A 26,807-nucleotide genomic window follows, 5' to 3' on the forward strand; every position below is an offset into this window, starting at 1 on the left:
TATTGTCTTTTAAATCCACAACGATCTCTACCACTCTTCCAAGGGGCATTGAAACAGTCTTGTTAAGCTACTGTGACCTCCTCATCTCTTCCAAGGGGCATTAAAACCATCTGGTTAAAGACTCTGAACTCAACAGCTCTTACAAGAGGCATTGATATTGTCTTTTTATTCGACTGTAACATCCACCACTCTTCCAAGCGGCTTTGATATTGTCTTTTTATTCCATTGCGACCTCCACCACTCTTCCAAGGGACATTGATATTGTCTTTTTAATCAACTGCCACCTCCACCTCTCTTCCAAGGGGCATGAAAACCGTCCTGTGAAGCTACTGTGACCTCCACGTCCCTTCCACGGGGCATTGATATTGTCGTTTTATTCCACTGCGACCTCCACCACTCTTCCAAGGGGCATTGATATTGTCTTTTTAATCCACTGCGACCTCCACCACTTTTCCAAGGGGCATTGATATTGTCTTCTTAATCCACTGCGACCTCCACCACTCTTCCAAGGGGCATTGATATTGTCTTTGTAATCCACTGTGACCTCCTCGTCTCTTACAAGGGGCGTTAAAACCGTCAATTTAAACGCCTCTGAACTCCACAGCTCTTCCAAGGAGCACTGGTATTGTCTTTTTATTCCACTCTAACCTCCACCACTCTTCCAATGGGCATTGTCATTGTCTATTTATTCCACTGCGACCTCCACCACTCTTCCAAGGGGCATTAAGACAATCTTGTTAAGCTACAGTGACCTCCACAACTCTTCCATGGGGCATTGATATTGTCTTTTTATTCCACTGTAACCTCCACCACTCTTCCAAGGGGCCTTGATTTTGTCTTTTTATTCCACTGCGACCTCTACCACTCTTCCAATGGGCATTGATATTGTCTTTTGTAATCCACTGCAACCTGCACCACTCTTCCAAGGGGCATTAAAGCCGTCTTGTTAAGCTACTGTCACGTCCATGTCTATTCCACGGGGCATTGATATTGTCTTTTTATTCCTCTGTAACCTCCACCACTCTTTCAAGTGGCAATGACATTGTCTTTTTATTCCACTGCGACTTCCACCTCTCTTCTAAGGGGCATTGATATTGTCTTTTTAATCCACTGCGACCTCCACCACTCTTCCAATGGGCATTAAATCCATCTTGTTAAGCTACTGTTGCCTCCACGTCCCTTCCACGGGGCATTGATATTGTCTTTTTAATCCACTGCCACCTCCTCCACTCTTCAAAGGGGCACTAAAACAGTATTGATAAGCTACTGTGACCTCCACGTCTCTTCCAACGGGCCTTAAAACAGTCTGGTTGAACCACTCTGATCTCCACAGCTCTTCCAAGAGGCATTGATATTGTCTTTTTATTCGATTGTAGCCTCCAACACTCTTCCAAGGGGCATTAAAACCGTCTTGTTAAGCTACTGTGACCTCCACGTCTCTTCCAAGGGGCATTAATACCGTCAATTTAAACCACTCTGAACTCCACAGCTCTTGCAAGAGTCATTGATATTGTCTTTTTATTCAACTGTAACCTCCACCACTCTTCCAAGGGGCATTGATTTTGTCTTTTTAATCCACTGCGACCTCCATCACTCTTCCAATCAGCATTAAAACCGTCTTGTTTAGCTTCTGTGACCTCCACGTCTATTTCACGGTGCCTTAAAACCTTCTGGTTAAACCACTGTGAACTCCACAGCTCTACCAAAGGGCATTGATATTGTCTTTTTATTCCACTGTAACCTCCACCACTCTTCCAAGGGGCATTGATATGGTCTTTTTATTTTACTGCGACCTCCACCACTCTTCCAAGGGGCATTAATATTGTCTTTTTATTCCACTGCGACCTCCACCACTCTTCCAAGGGTCATTGATATTGTCTTTTTATTCCACTGTGACCTCCACCACTCTTCCAAGGGGCATTAATATTGTCTTTTTATTAAACTGCGACCTCCACCTCTCTTCCAAGTGGCATTAAAACCATCTTGTTAAGCTACTGTGACCTGCAAGTCTCTTCCACGAGGCATTGATATTGTCTTTTTATTCCACTGCGACCTCCACATCTCTTCCAAGGGGAATTGATATTGTCTTTTTATTCCACTGCGACCTCTACCACTCTTCCAAGGGGCATTAAAACAGTCTTGATAAGCTACTGTGACCTCCACGTCTCTTCCAAGGGGCATTAAACCATCTGGTTAAACCACTCTGTACTCCACAGCTCTTCCAAGAGACATTGATATTGTCTTTTTATTCGACTGTAACCTCCACCACTCTTCCAAGGGGCATTGATATTGTCTCTGTTTTCCGCTGTGATCTCCACCACTCTGAACTCCACAGCTCTTCCTAGGGGATTTTTGTATTGTCTTTTTATTCCACTCTAACCTCCACCACTCTTCCAAGGGGCATTAAAACAGTCTTGTTAATCTACTGTAACCTCCACCACTCTTCCAAGGGGCATTGATTTTGTCTTTTTATTCCAATGCGACCTCTACCACTCTTCCAATGGGCATTCATATTGTCTTTTGTAATCCACTGCAACCTGCACCACTCTTCCAAGGGGCATTAAAGCAGTCTTGTTAAGCTACTGTCACGTCCTTGTCTATTCCACGGGCATTGATATTGTCTTTTTATTCCACTGTAACCTCCACCACTCTTCCAAGTGGCAATGACATTGTCTTTTTATTCTACTGCAACTTCCACCTCTCTTCTAAGGGGCATTGATATTGTCTTTTTAATCCACTGCGACCTCCACCACTCTTCCAAGTGGCATTAAAACCGTCTGGTTAAACCACTCTGAACTCCACAGCTCTTCCAAGGGGGATTGATATTGTCTTTTTATTCCACTGTAACCTCCACCACTCTTCCAAGGGGCATTGATTTTGTCTTTTTATTCCACTGCGACCTCCACCACTCTTCCAATGGGCATTGTTATTGTCTTTTTAATCCCCTGCAACCTCCACCACTCTTCCAAGGCGCATTAAAACCGTCTTGTTAAGCTGCTGTGACTTCCACGTCCCTTCCACGGGGCATTGATATTGTCTTTTTATTCCACTGCGACCTTCACCACTCTTCCAAGGGGCATTGATATTGTCTTTTTAATCCACTGCGACCTCCACCACTGTTCCAAGGGACATTGATATTGTCTTTTTATTCCTCTGCGACCTTCACCCCTCTTCCAAGGAACATTGATATTGTCTTATTTTTCCACTGTAACCTCCACCACTCTTCTAAGGGGCATTGATATTTTCTTTTTATTCCACTGCGACCTCCACCACTCTTCCAAGGGGCATCGATAATGTCTTTTTAATCCACTGCGACCTCCACCACTCTTCCATGGGGCATTAACACCGTCTTGTTAAGCTACTGTGACCTCCGCGTCTCTTCCAAGGGGCATTAAAACCGTCAATTTAAACCTCTCTGAGCTCCACAGCTCTTGCAAAAGGCATTGATATTGTGTTTTTATTCCACTGTAACCTCCACCAGTCTTCCAAGGGGCATTTATATTGTCTTTTTATTTTACTGCGACCTCCACCACTCTTCTAAGGGGCATTAATATTGTCTTTTTATTCCACTGCGACCTCCACCACTCTTCGAAGGGTCATTGATATTGTCTTTTTATTCCACTGTAACCTCCACCACTCTTCCAAGGGGCATTGATATTGTCTTTTTATTCCACTGCGACCACCACCTCTCTTCCAAGGGGTATTAAAACCATCTTGTTAAGCTACTGTGACCTCCACGTCCCTTCCACGGGGCATTGATATTGTCTTTTTAATCCACTGCCACCTCCACCACTCTTCAAAGGGGCACTAAAACAGTATTGATAAGCTACTGTGACCTCCACGTCTCTTCCAAAGGGCCTTAAAACCGTCTGGTTGAACCACTCTGATCTCCACAGCTCTTCCAAGAGGCATTGATATTGTCTTTTTATTCGATTGTAGCCTCCAACACTCTTCCAAGGGGCATTAAAACCGTCTTGATAAGCTACTGTGACCTCCACGTCTCTTCCAAGGGGCATTAAAACCGTCAATTTAAACCACTCTGAACTCCAACGCTCTTGCAAGAGGCATTGATATTGTCTTTTTATTCAACTGTAACCTCCACCACTCTTCCAAGGGGCATTGATTTTGTCTTTTTAATCCACTGCGACCTCCATCACTCTTCCAAGAAGCATTAAAACCGTCTTGTTTAGCTACTGTGACCTCCACGTCTATTCCACTGTGCCTTAAAACCTTCTGGTTAAACCACTGTGAACTCCACAGCTCTTCCAAGGGGCATTGATATTGTCTTTTTATTCCACTGTAACCTCCACCACTCTTCCAAGGGGCATTGATATGGTCTTTTTATTTTACTGCGACCTCCACCACTCTTCCAAGGGGCATTAATATTGTCTTTCTATTCCACTGCGACCTCCACCACTCTTCCAAGGGTCATTGATATTGTCTTTTTATTCCACTGTTAGCTCCACCACTCTTCCAAGGGGCATTAATATTGTCTTTTTATTAAACTGCGACCTCCACCTCTCTTCCAAGTGGCATTAAAACCATCTTGTTAAGCTACTGTGACCTGGAAGTCTCTTCCACGAGGCATTGATATTGTCTTTTTATTCCACTGCGACCTCCACATCTCTTCCAAGGGGAATTGATATTGTCTTTTTATTCCACTGCGACCTCTACCACTCTTCCAAGGGGCATTAAAACAGTCTTGATAAGCTACTGTGACCTCAACGTCTCTTCCAAGGGGCATTAAACCATCTGGTTAAACCACTCTGTACTCCACAGCTCTTCCAAGAGACATTGATATTGTCTTTTTATTCGACTGTAACCTCCAACACTCTTCCAAGGGGCATTGATATTGTCTCTGTTTCCACTGCGATCTCCACCACTCTGAACTCCACAGCTCTTCCTAGGGGATTTTTGTATTGTCTTTTTATTCCACTCTAACCTCCACCACTCTTCCAAGGGGCATTAAAACAGTCTTGTTAATCTACTGTGACTTCCACGTCTCTTCCAAGGGGCATTAAACCTTCTGGTTAAACCACTGTGAACTCCACAGCTCTTGCAAGGGGCTTTGATATTGTTGTTTATTCCACTGTAACCTCCAGCACTCTTCCAAGGGGCATTGATATTGTCTTTTTATTCTACTGCGTCTTCCACGACTCTCCCAAGGGGCATTAAAACTGTCTTGTTAAGCTGCTGTAACCTCCATGTCTTTTCCACGGGGCATTGATATTGTCTTTTTATTCCAATGTAACCTCCACCACTCTTCTAAGGGGCAGTGATATTGTCTTTTTAAACCACCTCCACCAGTCTTCCAAGAGGCATTAAAAGCATCTTTTAAGCTACTATGACCTCCCCGTCTCTTGCAAGGGGCATTAAAACCATCTGGTTAAACCACTCTGAATTCCAAAGCTCATCAAAGGGGCATTGATATTGTCTTTTTATTCCACAAATGTGGGACAAATTAGTGGAAGTCACTGACTACTTAGATGACCAGATTTGGAGTATATTGGAAGTAATTAATACTACTGTTGCGGTGCAGAATCAACTTATTATAGTAGCTAATCAACATACTTTAGTGCTGGACTATTTGACAGCAGCTCAAGGAGGGATGTGTCAGGTTATAGGCCCAGCCTGTTGTCACTATATTGACCCCGACTCTACCATACGGTTAAAGACTAAAATGGAAGACATTAGGAAACTCAGGGAAGAATATAACAAACATAATGAATTGACCAAAGACAGTTGGTGGTCTGATACGTTTTCCTTTTTAAATCCTGCTAATTGGTTTAAAGGGATTGGTGGATGGATTGCTGGAATATTACAAGGAGTGTTGCATATTGCTGCTTGCATCTTGTTAATATGTTTTACTAAAACTAGTCTTTTATTGTATCCCAATTTGAATGATGAAAACCTGCCAGTCATCAGAGAGCAAGGAGAACGCTGTCAACCAACATCCAGTGCTACTATACACAGACCTCCCAGATGTAACCAGCATTGAGGACCTGGACGGCAAGGGAATGATGACCTTCACCCGCACGCCCCGACCAACCTCACGTCTGAAGATCAGAGCTTTATGATTATATCAACGGACAAGGGGGGTGGACATGCCGCAACAGCCTCAATTGGTAACAACGGCACTAATTGAGTGAAGACCAATATTCCTCAGGCTCAAACCATTACCCTGGGAAAGCACCTCTATTGTTGATAATAGCGAAATTTTTAGGGGGGAAATGTAAAGGACATATTGATACTATTCATGCTATGGCAACTCCATTTTGTCTGCTTGCTTCAAAATCATGTTATTATACTCTTTGCATAACATACATTCTTTCCTTCTTTCCTCTTGATTCACATGCAACTTTCCCACACTAACCTTTTCTCTCAGGAACATTCTATGAGACACCCCGCTCCTGTTATCTAGCTAGTCTGAGCCGGGATGTACGACCTTGTAACTTTTCACCATGCACCGAACTAACGATAATATGACCATTTGTGTATTTCCGTAATAATTGTACTAACATTGGTTCAAGCTTGTAGTATGGGTGTAGGTGATTGGATATTAATAAACTCAAAACAATATAAAATGGTAAGTAGAAATAAACGGGGTTAGAGATTCTTGAATCCCCCCATACAGAGCTTTGCCTCCATCTGGATTTCTATTGGATTGCAATCAACCTTGTAACATAATAATTTGACACTCACTTGGTCAACCGTGAAGGGTCATCACTGCCCTCCCTCAACACGTACAGTCCTCTATGTCTCCTCCGTACAGTCCTCTATGTCTCTGCCGTACAGCCCTCTATGTCTCCACCGTACAGCCCTCTATGTCTCCACCGTACAGCCCTCTATGTCTCCACCGTACAGCCCTCTATGTCTCCACCATACAGCCCTATATGTCTCCTCCATACAGCCCTCTATGTCTTCGCCGTACAACCCTCTATGTCTCCGTCGTACAGACGTCTATGTCTATGCTGTACAGTCCTCTATGTCTCTGCCATACAGCCCTCTATATCTATGCTGTACAGCCCACTATGTCTCCACCGTACAGCCCTCTATGTCTCTGTCGTACAGACGTCTATGTCTCCGCCATACAGCCCTCTGTCTCCACCGTACAGCCCTCTGTCTCCACCGTACAGCCCTCTGTCTCCACCGTACAGCCCTCTATGTCTCCACCATAGAGCCCTCTATGTCTCAGCTGTTTAATAGTGATTCTTGATTTCTTGTTGCTTTATGTTTTGCCAACTTTCATGACTATTTTTAGATTTCTGATATTGAAAATGTTGTTTTTTTACTACTGGGGTAATATTCAGTATCCTGTTGTAAATGTCCACATTTTCATAGAATCATAGAATCATAGAATGGTAGAGTTGGAAGGGACCTCCTGGGTCATCTGGTCCAACCCCCTGCTCAAAGCAGGATTCACTAAATCATCTCAGACAGATGTCTGTCCAGCCTCTGTTTGAAGACGTCCATTGAAGGGGAACTCACCACCTCTCGTGGCAGCCTGTTCCACTCATTAATCACCGTAACTGTCAAAAAGTTTTTTCTAATATCTAATCTGTGTCTCTTCCCATTCAGTTTCATCCCATTGCTTCTAGTCTTTCTTTGTGCAAATGAGAATAAAGATGATCCTTCTACAATGTGACAGCCCTTGACATATTTGTAGACAGCTATTAAGTCTCCTCTCAGTCTTCTTTTTTGCAAGCTAAACATTCCCAAATCCTGCAACCGTTCCTCATAGGACATGGTTTGCAGACCAGTCACCATTCTGGTCGCTCTTCTCTGAACTTGCTCCAGTTTGTCTATGTCTTTTTTAAAATGTGGTGCCCAAAACTGTACACAGTATTCCAGATGAGGTCTGACCAAAGAGGAGTAAAGACCCATAATGACTTCACGTGATCTAGACTGTATGCTTCTGTTAATACATCCCAGAATTGTATTTGCCTTTCTTGCTGCTGCATCACACTGTTGACTCATGTTCAGTCTATGATCTATTAGTATACCTAAGTCTTTTTCACATGTACTGTTGCTTAGCTCTATTCCTCCCATTCTGTATATGCTTTTTTCATTTTTATTGCCCAGATGTAGTACTTTGCATTTTTCCCTGTTAAAAACCATTCTGTTGGTTGCTGCCCACTGCTCCAGTTTATTTAGGTCTTTTTGAATCCTCTCTCTCTCTTCTCTAGTATTAGCTATCCCTCCTAGCTTTGTGTCATCAGCAAATTTAATCAGTTTACCCTCAATTCCTTCATCTAAATCATTGATAAAGATGTTGAACAATACAGGTCCCAGGACGGAGCCCTGTGGTACCCCACTTGAGACATTCATCCAGCTGGATGTGAAGCCATTTACAACCACCCTTTGAGTCCGATCACTAAGCCAGTTATGAACCCACCTAACAGTTGCCTTGTCCATTCCATACTTGGTCATTTTTTCAATAAGGATGGTGTGAGATACTTTGTCAAATGCTTTGGTGAAGTCAAGATATACTATATCTACAGCATTTCCCTGATCCACCCAGTCAGTGATTCTGTCATAGAAGGAAATTAAGTTAGTCTGACATGACTTGTTAGTTACAAACCCATGCTGACTCTGGTTAATCACTTCATTCTTATCCATGTACTTACATACATGTTGTTTAATAATTTGTTCAAATATCTTTCCTGGTATAGAAGTCAGACTCACCGGCCTATAGTTCCCTGGGTCCACCTTCTTCCCCTTTTTGAAGATAGGAACAACATTTGCTCTTCTCCAGTCTTCTGGGACTTCTCCTGTTCTCCAAGAATTTTCAAAGATTATGGAGAGTGGTTCTAAAATTTCTTCTACGATCTCCTTCAGTACTCTGGGGTGTAATTCATCTGGACCTGGAGACTTGAACTCATTTATGTTAGCTAAATATTCCCTCACAATCTTTCTGTTTACAGATAACTTGGATTCCTCTATTCCTTTAAAAGGACAGTGAAGATCAGTTGATGTTACATTTTCTTTCTGAGAGAAAACAGATGCAAAATAGGAATTAAAAAGTTCGGCCTTCTCAACATCCTCTCTTACCATTTCTCCATTTTCATCCTGTAAAAATCCTATAGCATCTTTGACTTTTCTTTTACTTTTGACATACCCCCAAAATCCTTTTTTATTGCTTTTGACATCTCTTGCAAGCCTTAATTCATTGTCAGCTTTAGCTAACCTGATACGTGCCCTGCAGGATCTGCAGACTGCATTATAATCTTCTTTAGATATGCCTCCCTCTTTCCATTTAATAAACATTTCTTTCTTTCTTTTTAGCATGTGTTTAAGTTCTGTGTTCATCCATCCTGGTTTCCTTAAATGCTTCCCATTCTTCCTACTTTTCGGGATTGTTAACGATTGTGCTTTGAGAATCTCATTTTTAAAAATTTCCCATCCTTCCTGGACATTTTTGTCCTTAAGGACATCCAGCCATTGGATCCCTCCTATTCTCTTTCTGAGTCTCTTAAAATCTGCCTTTCTAAAATCTAACCTTGAAGTTTGAGTCTTCACATGTCTTCCTCCTCTAGTTATCCAAAATTCTATAATAGCATGATCGCTGCCTCCTAGGGTCCCAGCCACCTTTACCTCCTCAACCATTTCCTCCCTGTTTATAAGGATTAGATCCAAAGTAGCAGATCCCCTTGTTTTCTCCCCTACCTTTTGGAAGATAAAGTTGTCAGCAAGAGAGGATAAGAATTTGCTTGACCTGTTAGTTTTACTTGAGAGAGATTCCCAACAAATGTCTGGATAGTTGAAATCTCCCATGACCACTACGTCACATTTTTTGGAGAACTTGGTCATTTGATACATAAAGAGTTTATCCATATCTTCAGCTTGCCCAGGTGGCCTGTAGTAAATGCCTACAATGGTGTCCTTTCCGTTGTTCTCTCCTTGTATTCTTACCCAAACAGTTTCCACAGAACTCCCAGTCTCTGAAGCTTCAATCTCTGTGCAGATATATACGCTTTTCTAACATACAATGCGACACCTCCTCCTCGTTTATCAAGTCTGTTTCTTGCAAATAAGTTGTATCCTTTTAGCCTTTTATTCCAATCATGTGTATCGTCCCACCAAGTTTCAGTGATTCCAATGACATCATATTTCTTTTCCTGCATAATTTTAGCATAATTTTGTCATTTGTTTCAACATTTTGAGCTGAATTATTTTAGCACAATCAATATATTTCATTCTTTATAGCCTATCAGTCTCACGCTCATGTCTCATGCATCTTTACAGCATCTCCAAAGTTTGCCCTTTATTTCTTGAATCTCAAACTTTTAGATCCCAATTTATGAAAGTGTCATTACCAGAAAACTGGCATAGAACATTTTCAAAAGTTTAAAATTATTGCTCAAGGCAAAGATGCGCCAAACAATTGGGATTTTTTTTCGTTTCCACAACACTTTCAGGTAGCTCCGCCAAAATAGGAGGAGTTGGGGAAGAGCCAGTGTAGAATGGGGCGGTGCTGTAGGACGGAGCGGTGCTGTAGGACGGAGCGGTGCTGTAGGACAGGGCGGTGCTGTAGGACTGGGCGGTGCTGTAGTACGGGGCGATGCTGTAGGATGGGGCGGTGCTGTAGGACGGGGCGGTGCTGTAGAATGGAGCGGTGCTGTAGGACGGAGCGGTGCTGTAGGACGGGGCGGTGCTGTAGGACGGGGCGATGCTGTAGGACGGGGCGATGCTGTGCCCGCCATCAAATTCTTCAGAATAGGAACCATTTCTTCTCCAGAAATATGACTCCAGTTCCTGTAGTCCCTGACTGGAGTAACATTTCTGAAGAGGCAGATGGAGACGCACACCACTGATCAGATAAATCATTAGGTGCTGTGCGCCTCTTAAAGAAATCAGCGAATCTTATTCATGCATGCTTTTCATTAAGACTGGTGACTGAGAAAGCGCTCACAAAATGATTAAAATAATTGTCTTAGTCATTTCTATGTATAGATTATCTATGCGCCTAAAGTGGCATAATCCTTTATGAATTCCCCCCCCCTGGGTTTCCACAAGCTTCCACAAGCCCAGTGGTGCCTTAGCTTTGCAGCTTTTGGTGGATCTACTCAGGAGTGGAGTAAAAATGCTAAAAGTCACAACATTTTTGTGCTACTTCGAATTGCGCCAAAATTTTGTAACTTTTCAAAGTGTTTAATACTAGAAAACTGTCAAAAAATTTGATGAATCGGGCCCTATATCTCCAGCAGTACCAATAAATGAATGGGTCAATGAATGGAGTCAATGAATGGAGTAATGAGGCTTGTACAGGGCTATCCCTCCATTCAAATGGGACACTAGAACCCCATATTTCGGCAATTTTTGGAGTGTGGAGGTCCCAGTGTGGGATACCCAGTGGTCAGCAAGTATTTACTCTTCTGGTGGAAAGGTGATCACTTGTAATCTTTGTAGCACACCTTTAAGGGGTTATTCTCAACTCTTCTTCAGGAGCGCGCTGCTCCCCTGTCTTCCAGCTTCCTGCTCGGCAGGGAGAAGCGTGCTCCTGACTGACAGTTTGGAGAAGTATTATGGTTCCGCTATATGTTCAAATTTTGCTCCCATGCCGCTATATGAGGCACCTTTGCCTCTGCAGCATCGGAGAATCACAGAAGCACTGAAGATGGTTGGATCCACTGATCTGGCCAACTTCAGAGCAGCGCTTGTAAGCTCTATAGCAAAGAGGACAAAAAATTCAATAATGTTCAATAATTATCTTCGATCTATATACATCATTTTCTGGGATTGATTAGATCGTGTATGTCTTCTGCCATCTTCACAGTCTGCAGGAGCACTTTTGTTTTCTTGGATTTTGGGCAATCATGTAACACTTGTAATTAATTATTATTTATCTGGGTCATCTTAGCACAGTAATTTCTCTGTATTCATTTCCATTTATTATATCTGAATGTCTTTTTAATATTGATATTAATTATTGAACATTATTGAATTTTATCATTTGGGCTTAGTACTTCTTTTTTTTGTAGGCTTTTATAATTTTTTGAAGTGCCCCTTACCCTTTGTCCAAAATCATAGGAATCTATAGCAAAGAGCTTGTAACTGCTGTGCGTCTTACCTTGGAAAATGATCATCGAAATGAAATGTAAAAGACATAGAAAACCGTATCTCCAAGTAATGCAGTAATGTATGTTTTTCTTTATATACAAACATGTTTAAAATTCCATATATTCAATATAATTAAATCTCATTCTGCCTCTATGAATGTACATGAGCAGAAAAAAGAATAAAACGCTCTTGTTTATTAATCTCTGCATCTATTTGATGGTCTATGTATGAAAATAGAATAATTACAACTCTGAGAGTAATTTATCATTAGTATAACAGTACAAGATAACAACATAAGACTTATGCAGAAGACGACCAGTCCAGTGGGGACAGATATTACAATTGTATCCAAATTTATACAATATATTCTTATTCATAAAAACACAGATGTCTCTGCCGGGTTCTCAAAATACTATTAATTGATTTCCAAAGTTCTGTTTCTAACAATCCAAACGATACAATAGCTGCAAATATACAGCAGGTGAAATAAGTATTGAACACGTCACCAATTTTCTAAGTAAATCTATTTCTAAAGGTGCTACTGACATGAAATTCTCACCAGCTGTTAGTAACAGCCCATCCAATCCACACAGGCAAAGATATCACACCATATATGTACATATATTAAAATAGATGTAATTAAGAAAAAATACAGAGGGAAAAAGTATTGAACACGCTTACTGAAATCTATTTAATACTTCGTACAAAAGTCTTTGTTGGTGATGAAGTTTCAAGACGCCTCCTATATGGAGAAACTAGTCGCAGGCATTGCTCAGGTGTGAGTTTGACCAATTCTTACACAAACACTCTTCACATCCTGAAGGTCCCGTGGGCTCCTTCTATGAACTCTGAGCTTTAGTTCCTTCCATAACTTATGCAATTTTTATTGAACATGGCAGTATATATAATATAACATTTTGTTAGTAAAAATTAGCGCCAAAAGTTTCAGTTACACGAGGGTAAATAGGTGGAACTGGACCCCAAAATTTATTGTGCATTTCTCCCAAATGCGGTGATGGCCCATATGTCGTCAGAAATTACTGTTAGCCAACATGTCAGGGCTGGGAAGGAAGGGGCACTATTTGGGGTTTACATCACAGATTTTGCTAGAATAGTGTTTGGGCGCCATTTGCGGAGCCCCAAAGGTGCCAGAACAGCAGAAAAACCCCAAAAGTGACCCCATTGTAGAAATTGCACCTCTCAATGAATTCATCTACGGCTCAATGACTATTTTATAACATCCACGCTGTGCTTTAATCTGGAGAATTGCAAATCAGCCAGTTTAGTGCCCATACATTGTGCACCTATAATTGTCATGCCCCATATATTGTAGTGCCCCCATACATTGTGCCCAGCTTGTTCTATTGGGGACACCCCGGAAATTGTTAAGTGCGCTATCCCCGCTACAATAATGCCAAACATGTGGCCGCTTACTACGGTTTAGGCACAAGGATGGGGCTTTTGGATTTAGGACCACAGATTTCACTGGATTTTATTTGAGGGGGCAGTCGTTGCATTTCCATAGTCTTTGTTCTACCAGTAACGTGGGACCCCCTATAGTTCCACTGACAGATGACGGACCTAAGTGGGGGATGGTATTGTGTAGGATAAGTTAGGGTTTATTGGTAACATTTTGGGGTACATGATATTTTTGATTGCTTTCAGTATAAGGCTGGATCATATTCTTATGTTCTACGCTGAGCGCTTAAATTGGGATTTCCGTGTAAATCCCACAAAAATGTGATTCAGATGAAACCCCTGCTGGTACTACTCACTATAATAACACCTTGGCTCCTTTTGCTGTCTTTTCCGGTGGTATCCATCTTTTTAGGTCTTTACAGAACTGTGGTCACCCACACTTGTGCGCTAAAAAAACACCTAAAATAATGTGACACTGCCGGAACACAGACCAAATGGGGTCCACAGTGCCCCCATCTGCCTCTTTATACTGAGTGGTTCCATTGGGTTTTTGCCTGAATCGCGGTTTTTCTGTTTTACATGGAAACCCCGATGTAAGCGCTCAGCGGAGAGCACAGGATAAGTGTGACCTGAGCCTTATTCCGATTTTTGGGAGGTAGCATGAGCAAATAGACAGAAGTACAAAAACAGTTTGTATTATTATTTTTGCGCGGTTAACAGTGCGGTACAAGTGATACCTGATTTTATATAGGTTTTTTTTATTTTGCTACTATCGCACATTAAAATGCTTTTTTTTTATAAAAAAATAGCTTTTTTGTCACCAAATTGTGAGAGCTATAACTTTTTTTTTTTTTTTGCCAACAAAGCTGAATAAGGGCTTCATTTTTTCGTGACTATTTGAATATTTTTTTGGACCATTTTGGGGTATATAACATTTTCTGATTGCTTTTTATTCAGATTTTTCAGACACAAAAAAACAGCAATTCAGTTATTGTTATATATTTTTTTGCAGGTAAAAGTGATGACAGATTTATTCTTCGGGTCGGTATAATTACAGCGATACCAGATTTATATAGTTTTTTGAATGATTTGCTACTTTTATATACTAAAAACAATATTTTACAATTATGAATTTGTTTTTCATCGCCATATTCTGAGAGCTGTAACTTTTTTTATTTTTTTGCTTGTTTTTTGCAGGACTATTTGGAGTTTTCATTTATACCCTTATTTTACATATGACTTTATCGTGACATTATTGGCCTGTTTTTTATTATTCTTTTTTTACAGTATTCTCCATATAGAATAAATAATGTGACAGTTTTATAATTCGGGTCGTTCCGGACGCGGTGATACCAATTATGTGTACGCCAATTGTTTAATTTCGTTTTAACACAAAGGCTGCGTTTCTAGTAGTGAAAATGAATTTTGTAATTTGTGTGATCTCTTTTGTGTGTTTTTTTTATTTTTTCTGCATTTTATTTAACTTTTTCTTTACTTTTTCACTTAGTCCCACTGTGGGACATGTATATTTTGTACTTTGATCACTGGTCTCATACATTGTGATATTCGTGTACTGCAGGGCCTGAGACCTGTCAGTGTCTCACTTCAATCTCACTTCAATCGCTTCAATCGGCCCCGGTTAGTTCCAAAACCGGTCGTGGCCGATGCCGCAGGGTGTCAGCTGTCATATACAGCTGTCAGCCGGATTGTCCTCATTGCTGTTTTAAAACGGTGGTTTGGAATAGGGCCCCTTTACGGCTGCCATTACCATGCGTATTAATGGTCATTAAGCAAATTCATGACTGCATTTCGAGTTTAGTTTTTGCGGCGTTTATTGTGTGTAATAATGACCCGACAATATGTTTCTCCAGCTCAGTACGATTACACCAATACTGTAAGGATTTTACTGGAAAAATAAGAAAAAATTAGAACTTTGTAAAAATTAATTGGTTTGTGTTGCAATTTTTTTTTTTTTTTTTTCCGTTAGAGCCATGTGACCGCTTATTTTCTTGTGCACTCCTGTAGTTTCACACCCTCTTGATCACTTTTTTTTGGGGTGGAGGCAAAAAAACGTCAATTCTAAAATTTAATGTATGGGTCGAGTAGCCTTAGATTTTGATTTTGCTTCTTTTTGGGACATGATAATAAAAAAACTAAATAAAAAAATTGGTCTTTAGGATTTTTCTTACACTTTTTATTAAATTTACGTTATTTTCGTTGCCACCTCAGTACCTGAACCTGTGATCATTTAGGCTGGGGTGCAAAAGTGATTGCGCCATGGAAGTTATATTTTAGCTGTGTGAGAGTGCCAGCGGCATTTAGATGGTTAAATCAGCAGCAATCTAAGCTAGCTCTGATTGCTGCTCTTCGCACAGGCGCTGACTGTATAACACAGACGACACCTGCAGCTTCTGAGCCCGCTCCCAACATATGGCACCACTACATCCAATGGTGGGAAAGGATCAATGGTGTTTGGTCATTCACTCGCTGTTATATCTGTTTCCTAGGAGGGATGAAGGTGACCATACAAAGATTGATAGATGTGAACCATTAATTCACAAATTACATACCAAGCTCTTGTAGCAACATCTCATGATGCCATTTGCAAGGAATGATCAGGAAGCCTCTCTCCGATAGGAACATTTGCAAGTATTGGAATATTTAGAAGAAACATTCAAAAAATGGTAATAAATATAGGTTTACCCTGCACCAAAATAAGAAGAACCATTGCTCAGGTGATGTGTATTTGTGCAATGAGGGTGGTGCGGACTAAGGATGTGAGGCTCTTTACCAAGGTGTGAAGAATTATTAGGCGCTTGTTTTCCTCAGACAAAATGGCCAAAAAAGAGACTTACAGAGGATGCAGCACTCCTGAAATTACTAAGATATTGAGGCACGATCACAGAACCAGCAAAAGTTTTGGTGCAAATAGTCGACGGGATCACAAAAAAGATGTTGAGAAAAAAAGACTCACATTAACTGTTAAAGATTGGAGAAGAATCAAACGTGAATCGTCCAGCGCCCCATTATCCTCCAGTGCTGTCATATTCCAGATCTGCAGTCTCCTGAAGGCCCAGAAGTACAAAGTGCTCAGTGTTTAGAGACACGGCCGAGGTAAGGAAGCTGAAACCCGACCACCACTGAACAAGACACAGAATGGGAAACATCAAGACTGGGCCGAGAAATAACTGAAGACGGATTGTTCAAAGGTTCTATGGACTAATGAGATGAGAGGGACTCTTGATGGACCAGATGGATGAACCCATGGCTGGATTAATAACGGACACAGACCTCCACTTTAACTCAGGTGCCAGCGAGGAGGAGGTGGGCACTGATCTGGGCTGGTATTATTAAAGAGGAGCTAGTTAAACCTTTCCAGGTAGAAGACAGACTCAAAATAGTCTCTCAGTTTTTAGAAGACACTTTCTTCAAGCAGTGGTACAGGAAAATGTCTGCATCTTTCAAGAAAATCATAATTCTTGTACAGGACAATGCTCCATCACAGCACTGAAGTCTCCTTTGCTTAGTGCCACTAAATGCCTTAAAGAATAATGACACGGCCCCTTCTTCACCTGACCTAAACCCTATTGAGAACTTGTGGGCCCTTCTGAAATGGGAGATGTACAGGAAGGAAAAACTCTCCCCTGTCTTATAAGTGTCTGGGAGGTTGGTGCCGCCCATGAAGTTGATCGGCAACAGATTAAGAAACTGACTGACTCCAAGGACGGATCTTATGGCTCTTATTGCAAAGAAGGGCAGCTATATTACTATATAGGTTACTGATATCTTTTTTGAAATGTCAAATATATGTTGTACATTTTGAGTTGTTTGGTTATTATTCTTACTTTAACAGATGAAAAAAAATGAGATGGAAAATATAGATTTTTATTTAGTTGCTCAATAATTATGCACACATTGTTATTCTCCTAAGACAAAACCCTCACTTTTACATTCTTAAATATTCAGGTTTTAGGTTTAGTAACCCTTTGCTCTGACCAACAGCCCTGCAGTTGTTTAATTAAATTAATCATCAAAAATACAAATTGTCTAATAGTTAAGTAAGCTGAAGATGAAATGGTCTAAAAATAATAATAATAATAATAATAATAGTTTATTTTTATAGCGCCAACATATTCCGCAGCACTTTACAAATTTTAGGGGGGACATATACAGACAATACAGAATAAGCATATCTCATATCGAACGGAGTGAGGGCCCTGCTCGCGAGCTTACAGTCTATGAGGAAATGGAGGAGACACAAAAGGTAAAAAGTACATATATTGTGACGCGCCCCCTGGGCCATATTCTTTTAAGGGAATACCCGGAGCCGGATCAGATGGGGGTTGTAGTCTTCCGAGCGGCTGTGACCCGGTCCGTGCCCAGGGTGTCAAACTCAGTTGTATGTGGCAGTCCTACAGATGTTGTAAAAGTTCTTTGTGTCGACTACGCCACCCGTTGTGTTGCGGTCACTGTGGCCGCCGCTGCAGCAGGGTCCGCTGAGGCTGATGGTGTTAGTGCAGCTGGATAGAATAACCCCCAACGGGAGGGGTATAGCCTCAGGGGGACAGGTGCAGAGGATGGGGGTTGTGGTGATGCAGTGCAGACGGCAATTAGAGACGGAGTCGGGTTGTGCAGTTTAGGGTGTTTACTTACTGCAGATGTTCCGGTCACTCTAGCTCCAAGTGACCACCCGAGCCGTGCTGCGTCCACCAGGTCCTGGATCCAGCCAACCCCCAAACAAGTCCGGAGCGTGGCCCTGAGCTCTCCTTCTGTCCTTTCCTCTGGCCGTCCCCACCAGGGATCCACCTAGGTCCAGCTCCCTCGGGCCTTCTGTTGGGAAACCCTTGGCCTTGGGCTCCCTGACCCTCCACGTGGTTTGCCTTCGGGGTGGATGTGGTAGGTGGCCGTGGCAGATGCTGCCCACGGCCTCCGGTCTCTGGCTAGGGTGTGTTTTAGCCCCCACCAGTTTGGGATCCGGTACCCTGTGCCGACTCCTCACCCGGTGCTTTAATTTGGGTTCTTGGGGTCCTCTCTGTTTCCCCCTCTGGGTCTTTCCTTCTCTGCTCCTCTCTCACTCTGGGCCGCTCTTTTCCTCTGACTTGCTGACTCTCTTCTCCTCTGCAGCAGACTGACTTGTCCTCTGCAACTGACCCTGATCTTAGTTGGTGCCCTCCTTATATAGCCCTCTATGTGTGAGCTCAGGTGACCAGCACCCAATGAGCTCCTATCACTACCCAGACTGCTCCCCCTATCTGCCCCTACACTACAGGGATGTTCCAACCCCCTCCCACTCCAGCCAGGGACAGACACGGTCGTACCTGCACATTTCTAAGTGGGAGTACCGTCGGCCTGCCCCTCGGAAATGGGATGTATGTAGTGCATGCAGCCTACCGAGCTCAGTCCCACACTCCATCCTTACCCGGGAGTGGAATATCACACCTCTGGGTTGAGGTGCAATACTCCTGTAGCAGCCGAATCCTCAGGGTGCTACAATTGTATAATGCAGCCTTGATATACTGAATAGGATAAATAATAATACATGGACTGGTCGCCAGCCAGTATGTGTGCAGCCCTGACAGAGGCTTTTATGTGCATGGTTGGTTTGAACCCGAAGTTGAAGAAGATTTTAATATGGGGGAAAGCTGGGATGGACAGAGTGTGTTTAGGTGATACGCCAGTCTAAAGAAATGTGTTTTTAGGGTTCGCTTGAAACTGTGGGTATTGGGAATTAATCGAACTGTCCTGGGTAGTGCATTCCAGAGAATTGGCGCAGCACGCGAGAAATCTTGGAGACGGGAGTGGGAAGTTCGGATTATGGAGGATTTTAATTTCAAGTCATTTGCAGAACGGAGGGCACGTGTAGGGTGGTAGACTGAGACAAGGGAGGAGATGTAGGGGGGTACTGAAGCATGGAGCGCTTTGTGGGTAAGCGTGATAAGTTTAAAACGAACTCTATATTGGATGGGCAACCAATGCAATGACTGGCACAGGGAAGAGGCATCTGAGTAGCGGTTGGTGAGGAATATGATCCTGGCTGCTGCGTTCAGGACGGATTGGAGAGGGGAGAGTTTAGTAAGAGGGAGACCAATTAGTAGAGCGTTGCAATAGTCAAGACGAGAATGAATAAGAGCGACAGTAAGAGTTTTTGCCGAGTCAAAGGTGAGAAAAGTCCTGATTCTTGAGATGTTTTTGAGGTGTAGATGACATGAACGAGCGAGTGATTTTATGTGAGGAGTGAAAGAAAGATCTGAATCAAAAAAAAACCTAAAGTTAAAGATGACACATTTCCTTTGCACTTTTGCCTATATATATATATATATATATATATATATATATATATATATATATATATATATATATATATATATATACGAGTATATTGTAATTTTTTTAATTTTAAAAATTACAAAAAGAGAAATGTGTTGATGCAAAAGTTTGGGCACCCTTGGAGATCTGTGTGCTCAGATAACTTTGACAAAGGTTTCAGACCTTAATTGGCCTGTTAGGGTTATGGCTTGTTCACTATCATCGTTAGGAAAGGTCAGGTGATGCAAATTTCCCAGCTTTATAAAACCCAGCCTCCTCTAACCTTGTGCCAAAATACAGCAGCCGTGGGTTCTTCTAAGCTGCTGCCTAGCACTCTAAAAATGAAAATAGTGGAGGCTCACAAAGCAGTAGAAGGCTATAAGAAGATAGCAAAACATTTTCAAGTTGCCCTTTCCTCAGTTCGAAATGTAATTAAGAAATGGCAGTTACCAGGAACAGTGGAGGTCAAGATAAGATCTGGAAGACCAAGCAAAATTTCAGTGAGAGTTGCTCGTAGGATTGCTAGAGAGGCAAATCAGAACCCCCGCTTGACTTCTGTGTCCTCATAATAAAAGTCAGTATGCAAAAGCATGCAAAAGAACATCTAAACAAATGTGATGCATTTTGGAAACAAGTCCTGTGGACCGAAGAGGTTAAAATAGAACTCTTTGGCCACAATGATCAAAGGTATGTGTGGCGAAAAAAGGGCACAGAATTTCAGGAAAAGAACATCTTGCCAACCATTAAGCATGGGGGTGGATCAATCATGCTTTGGGGTTGTGTTGCAACCAATGGCACGGGGAACGTTTCACAGGTAGAGGGAAAAAAAATTCAATGAAATTTCAACAAATTCTTGAGGCAAACATAACACCATCTGTAAAAAAAGGAAGTTGAAAAGAAGATGACTTCTACAAATGGATAATAATCCTAAACACACAGGAAAATCCACAATAGACGACCTCAAAAGACGCAAACTGAAGGTTTTTCCAATGACCTCACAGTCCCCTGATCTGAACATCATTGAAAATCTGTGGCTAGACCTCAAAATAGCAATGCATTCAAGACGACCCAGGAATCTCACAGAACTGGACGAATTTTCCAGGCAAGAATGGATGAAAATCCCTCAAACAAAAATTGAAAGACTCTTGACTAGCTACAAAAAGCATTTACAAGCTGATACTTTCACAAGGGGAAGCTACTAGGTAATAACTATGCAGGGTGCCCAAACTTTTCCATTGGCCCATTTTCCTACTTGTAATTTTTAAAATGTAAAAGATTAAAATATATATTTTTTTTGCCTAAAATACAAAGGAAATTTGTCATCTTTAACTTTAGGCCTTTTAGAGATCATTTCATGATTTATTTGCTTAACTTTTCACAATAACAGTAAATTTGACCAGGGGTGCCCAAATTTTTACATGACACTGTATGAAAAGTAGCATCTTACAATGACAGGAAAAGAAGAAAAAAATTCTGAAATATAGAAGGATTACATTGGTAAGAGGAAGAGCTAATAAATTAATAGTATTAATTTTTGCATGTTTTTTTTTTTTTATTCCTGATGTATATGGGAATAGATTTAAAAAAATCACAAACTGTCGCCATGAACTTCTGTGCCATTGCTCTGGACTCTAAACTGTCACCTCTGACATCACCTGCACACGACCAACTGCCGTTTACTTTCTACTGTCGGCTGAAGCGATCGGACGGAAGTTTGCGGTTTGGAAGAAATTTATGCTAATGGAGTCTACTAGACATGGAGAGCAGAGCATGGAGAATAGAGAAGGCAAGAGGAAGCGAGAAGATGACAGTGATATCACTGGATTCAAGAAGATAATCAAGAAGCGTAGAGGAGTCCACAACGGATTGGAGGAGGCAATACCTGGATGTAGTGGAGACGATGGATCATCCAGCCCCTATGCCAGGCTTAACATCAGCCGCTTCAACATCTACCAGGTCTTGGGTAGGGGCGCCTTTGGCAAAGTAAGTCCCACATCTGGGGGGTCACAACAATAGGGGGCGGGGGGACATTGTTTTTTTTACATGCCATCGTTTATATCGGCTCCTATCAGGCGGCCATATTGTACATACATTGGTCACTGTGTTTTTATTAAATCTAGATAGACAAGGAGATTTGGACCACACTAATGCCAACTCAAAGCATGACAGTTGGTGCTGATAGTACTCTATGTAGAAGGGAGAGAGGGAAGAGCTAAATGCAGTACTTCTCCCTCCTCCCGCTTACATAGCATATTATCAGCACCAACTGTCATCTCCTCTCAGTAATCTCAATCTGCCTTCATTGAATATTGATTTTACAAGGAAACAGAGAATTTTGAAAACTGAGAATCTGTCCTGGCAGAGAAAAAAACAGATTTCTCTGAAAAGATTTATTACAAAATTGCTTATTTTCATGTGTATTGTTGATTTATGAAATGAAAAATAAAATGATGATTATTTTTCAACACCTCTCCATATCCCATCCATGGATCAGGCAGTGCATTATGCTGATAGATAGATTTGTCCATCCGGTCCTGATCACCAGCAGATTGAGCGACCACTCAGTTTTCTCATGTGCCTTGTGTACTATAAAATCCACATCCCTTCCACCCCCTGCAGACACCTTCTAAGTATTCTCCATTTGTCTTTCTCAGGTGGTCCTGGCATCAGTCCCCGGCCGTAACATCAATGTGGCCGTCAAAATGATCACCAAAAAAGAGGACAATGAGGATACCATCAAGAGAGAGCGGCGGATACTCCTGACGGCCAGAGACTGCCCATTCCTATGCCACCTCTATGCCGCACACCAGTCTCAGCACAGGGCCTTCTTCATCACGGAGTATCTGTCCGGTGGCAGCCTGGAGGACTTGATCAGGATGTGCGGCTGCCTGAACATCGGCAATGTGAGGTGAGAAAGCGGAGAATGTGCCTACAAGAGAGCTAAGGAGATGGAAAAAAAAACTGAGGTCAGGGTGCAACTAAGGGAGCACTGGCAGGGCATATATTTAGGGTTCTAGATGCAGGAGATGGGGTACCAGGGTATTTGGGGATTGCTAGAGAAGGTTTTGATGACATTGATACTACACTCTGTTCTCTTCACCAGATTCTACACAGCAGAGATTGTATGTGGCCTCCAGTTCCTCCACGGACACAACATCGTCCACCGGTAAGCAGTACTTTCCTCCTTCTCTCTGTCCCCTTTACATTCTGGAGATATGGCCCCCAGCTTTGCTGGTGTTCTCTCCCTTATTCTACCTGATCTTGTAGTGACCCATTTTCCATTTCTTGTTATCAATGGACAGATTTCTTAATTGGTATTCTTCTTTCTTTGCAGAGACATAAAGCCGGATAACATCATGCTGGATGCAAATGGCCACATCCGTATCATCGACCTTGGGTTTGCCCAAGATGGCGTAACATCCTCCAAAAACATCTCTGGAGTGACGAGCACTTTCCACTACATGGCCCCTGAGGTGTTTCGTAGGAAACGATACGGCGCAGCAGTGGACTGGTGGAGCCTGGGGATCGTGGTGTCTAGGATGGCAGCAGGACGATCCCCATTTTACAACGGCCCCGTCAAGCAAATGGCTTTCAAAGCTATCATCAACGACAAGCCAAAATTTCCATCTTGGCTTGATGCTGACGTGAAACATCTCATCAAGAAGCTGCTGCGCAAAGACCCTCAGACACGCCTGGGTGTGAGCGGGAACATCCGACAGCATCCATTCTTTACCACCATCGGCTGGGAGGAACTGGAGGAAAGGAGAGCAGTGCCACCATTTACACCATTCAGGCCTGTTCTGGAGAACCATCATCTGCAGTGGCCGGAGCATACAGTCCTTCACCCCGTGGCCGGATTTACGTACGTGTCACCAAGTTGGGCCCGGTAAGTATCTCCTCCTCTGGGGATAACTCCCATCAGGTGTTCTCACATTGTGGTAATTGTCATCATCCATCTTGTAATTTTTCACTTTCCGGTAATGACTTTATGTCTCTCTTTTTCTTAGGTGGATGAAAAGATCTGGACTGTGAAAGAATCCATGACCATCTGGTGAGTGACCGCTGTCCACACAAGACACCTATTATATCAGTACATTGTATCTGATGTTACATAGCGGAATGGTTCATTATAAAGACCATTCCCATAATAACAGAAGATGCAGTAGACAGAAGATTTCATGTCTTCCCCTTATGTCTTGCAGGATGAGCCCGTGCCAACTGCCCAGAACTCCATGCCTCCTGACCCGTACCTCGTCTCTGCTGCTGTAGGTCACCTCGGCTGCCCGTCAACATCAACTCTCTCTATACCATCTTCATGCCGGACCACTGCCATTGTTTTGCTGCTCCAGACTCTTGATTTGGCCTCCTCCAATCCTGGGCTGGCATCTGACATCCCTCCAGCCCGAAGATCTTCTACCCCAGGAGCGGCCTGTGCTAAGTTTCCATCTGGTGAGTTCAGGAACAATAGTCCTGGGGAAGGAGAATGTACGGAGCGACCATTATCCCTGAACTCACCTTAGCACAGGCCTGGTAAGTACCGCACCCATCACACATCACATCACCCACACTACATGGTCAGTATAGAACCTACACTACATGATAGGCACATACACAAAGTAATTTATTTTCAGGACATAGTTCGGCTTTTGATCCTGGGATTTAATCTGATCGCCATATTTGGGGTCAGGAAGGAATTTTCCCCCCTAATATGAGGACAATTGGCCCATTCCTCATAGGGGTTTTTCGCCTTCCTCTGGATCTACACGGCCTTAAATAGGTTTAGTATCATAAATTAATAAGTAGATTCACACACTGGTAGCGTAACAAAAAAAGTTATAAAAAAGAAAATTTTCTTTGTTCAAAAGAAAAATTAATTCCTACAAATATAAATGATAGTTAGTCCAAGTAACTAAAAATTATTTATATTTTTTTTGTATATTAAACTTACATTACGCAGGTTAGGTACATTACACAGGTCACGTACATTACATAGGTTAGGTACATTACACAGGTGGGTTTCATCCTTTGATCCTGGGATTCGTTCTGATCGCCATATTTGGGGTCAGGAAGGAATTTTCCCCCCTGATATGAGGACAATTGGCTTATTCCTCACAGGTGGTTTTCGCCTTCCTCTGGATCAACACGGCCCATACATACATTTAGGGTGATAGGTTAATAAGTAGGTACACACTTTGAGAGCATAAGAAATAAGGTATAAAAATACAATAATTTTAATTGAAATTTTTTTTGTATTTGAGACATAATCAAATCCAAACCTACAAAAATAATTGATATAGCTTGTTTTTTATTTGCACTTACATTACATTACGTGTCAGCCCCTGATCCTGGATTTTATTCTGACCGCTATACTTTATTTGGGGTCAGGAAGGAATTTTTTGCCTTTTCTCTGGGTCAACGTGGCCTTAGTCTGATTGTTATAGTCACAAATTAATAGTGTAATATAGAGATAAAAATAAATAGTAAGTTGTATTTTATATAATTTATAACTGACACACAGATATAGAAATAAAAACTCATTAGAAAAAATTAAATTAAATTCTATAAAACTTTTAACAAATTAACTTTAGTTGGTGAAGAATCAGCCCTTGATCCTGGGATTTATTCTGACCGCCATTCTTTATTTGGGGTCAGGAAGGAATTTTCCCCCCTGATATGAGGACAATTGGCTGATTCCTCACAGGGGGTTTTCGCCTTCCTCCGGATCAACAAGGCCCATAAATAGGATTATTCTGAGAGATGAATAATTTACACATATATATAATACTATAATATATAATAACCCATCTATAAATAAAATCTTCTCTTTACCCCCTATATCGTTGTGCTTGTCTTTATTCCATTGCTCGTCCATGTAGTCATTATTATACAGCCCCCTATGTCTGAAGGTCCCATACACATTAGAATGAATATGGTCGAACCCCCGATATCATGACTGTCCTGTGGTGATAAATCAGCTGATTGCTCTGATTCCTGGGAGTGTCAGGTCTGGAGCAGGAGATGCTGTTGCCTTTCTCCATTCGGCTAATAAATGAGAACACTGAGCCGGTTTCTTCTCTAATTCCCATAGGAAAGACTGGGTTTCGTAAACCAGACACTAATTGTACTGGTCATTTAATAGAGGAGAGGGTTTGTTGCAGTGTGTCAGAGCAGCTGGGAACTATTCAGCTTACAGAGCATAGCCTGTTCTGGATACATTGGATGCGGCACAGTGGGGTATAGAGGATCTGCTACAACGCTGCCCCCTGAAGTCAGGACCCCCCCCCACTCCAAGTAATCAGATCCTCCAGAGAACATTCACATAGCTCCCAACCATCCCATATTCAGCGGGACTGTCCCACTTCTATACTCCCCTCTCCGAGGTTTTCATCACTCTGTTGCTGCTCCTCCTCCTCGGGGCAGGGCCGCTTATCTCTGCTCAGTGCATAAATTTAATTATATATTCACTTCCGCTCCCTGCTGTGATCTGGTCTCGCCAGGACTTGAACTCGCATCTCAGTGCTTGCAGGCTGCTGCTCTACCAATGCGCCACAGCCCACAATGATGAGGATAGGAGAATTTGGTAATCTTGACCACTATTGCAGGCAGTGAACCAGAAGCAGAGTATACATGGCCATAGAGATACATTGTGTATAACTGTATTTTTATGGTTCCTGTATACTGAGGTGAAGAAAGCACTTGTGGTCCCGGGGCTCTGGTGCGGTTGTTGTGTCATGTGACACCAGCGCCCAAGTCTCCACCGACGTATGGATTGAACATGAAGAGGAATTGAGAGATCACCTGCCGCCTGGACTCTCTCTTCATGTTCAGTTCTTACATAGGTGGAGACAGTGACCCCAGCGATGATTGGGCGCCGGCGTCACAACAACTGCACCAGAGTCCCAGGACCAGGAGTGCTGACACGGAGCAGGCACAGGAGGGGAGTATAGGCTTTTTCATTTTATCAGCGCCAAACATTTAGTTCAAGAAGGGGTTTTTCTAGTAGTGCCCAACCCCTTTAAGCT

This window comes from Phyllobates terribilis, unplaced genomic scaffold (genome assembly GCF_046119375.1).
Source record: "Phyllobates terribilis strain yellow unplaced genomic scaffold, ASM4611937v1 Scaffold_10__3_contigs__length_209671492, whole genome shotgun sequence".
Taxonomy (NCBI): Eukaryota; Metazoa; Chordata; class Amphibia; order Anura; family Dendrobatidae; genus Phyllobates; species Phyllobates terribilis.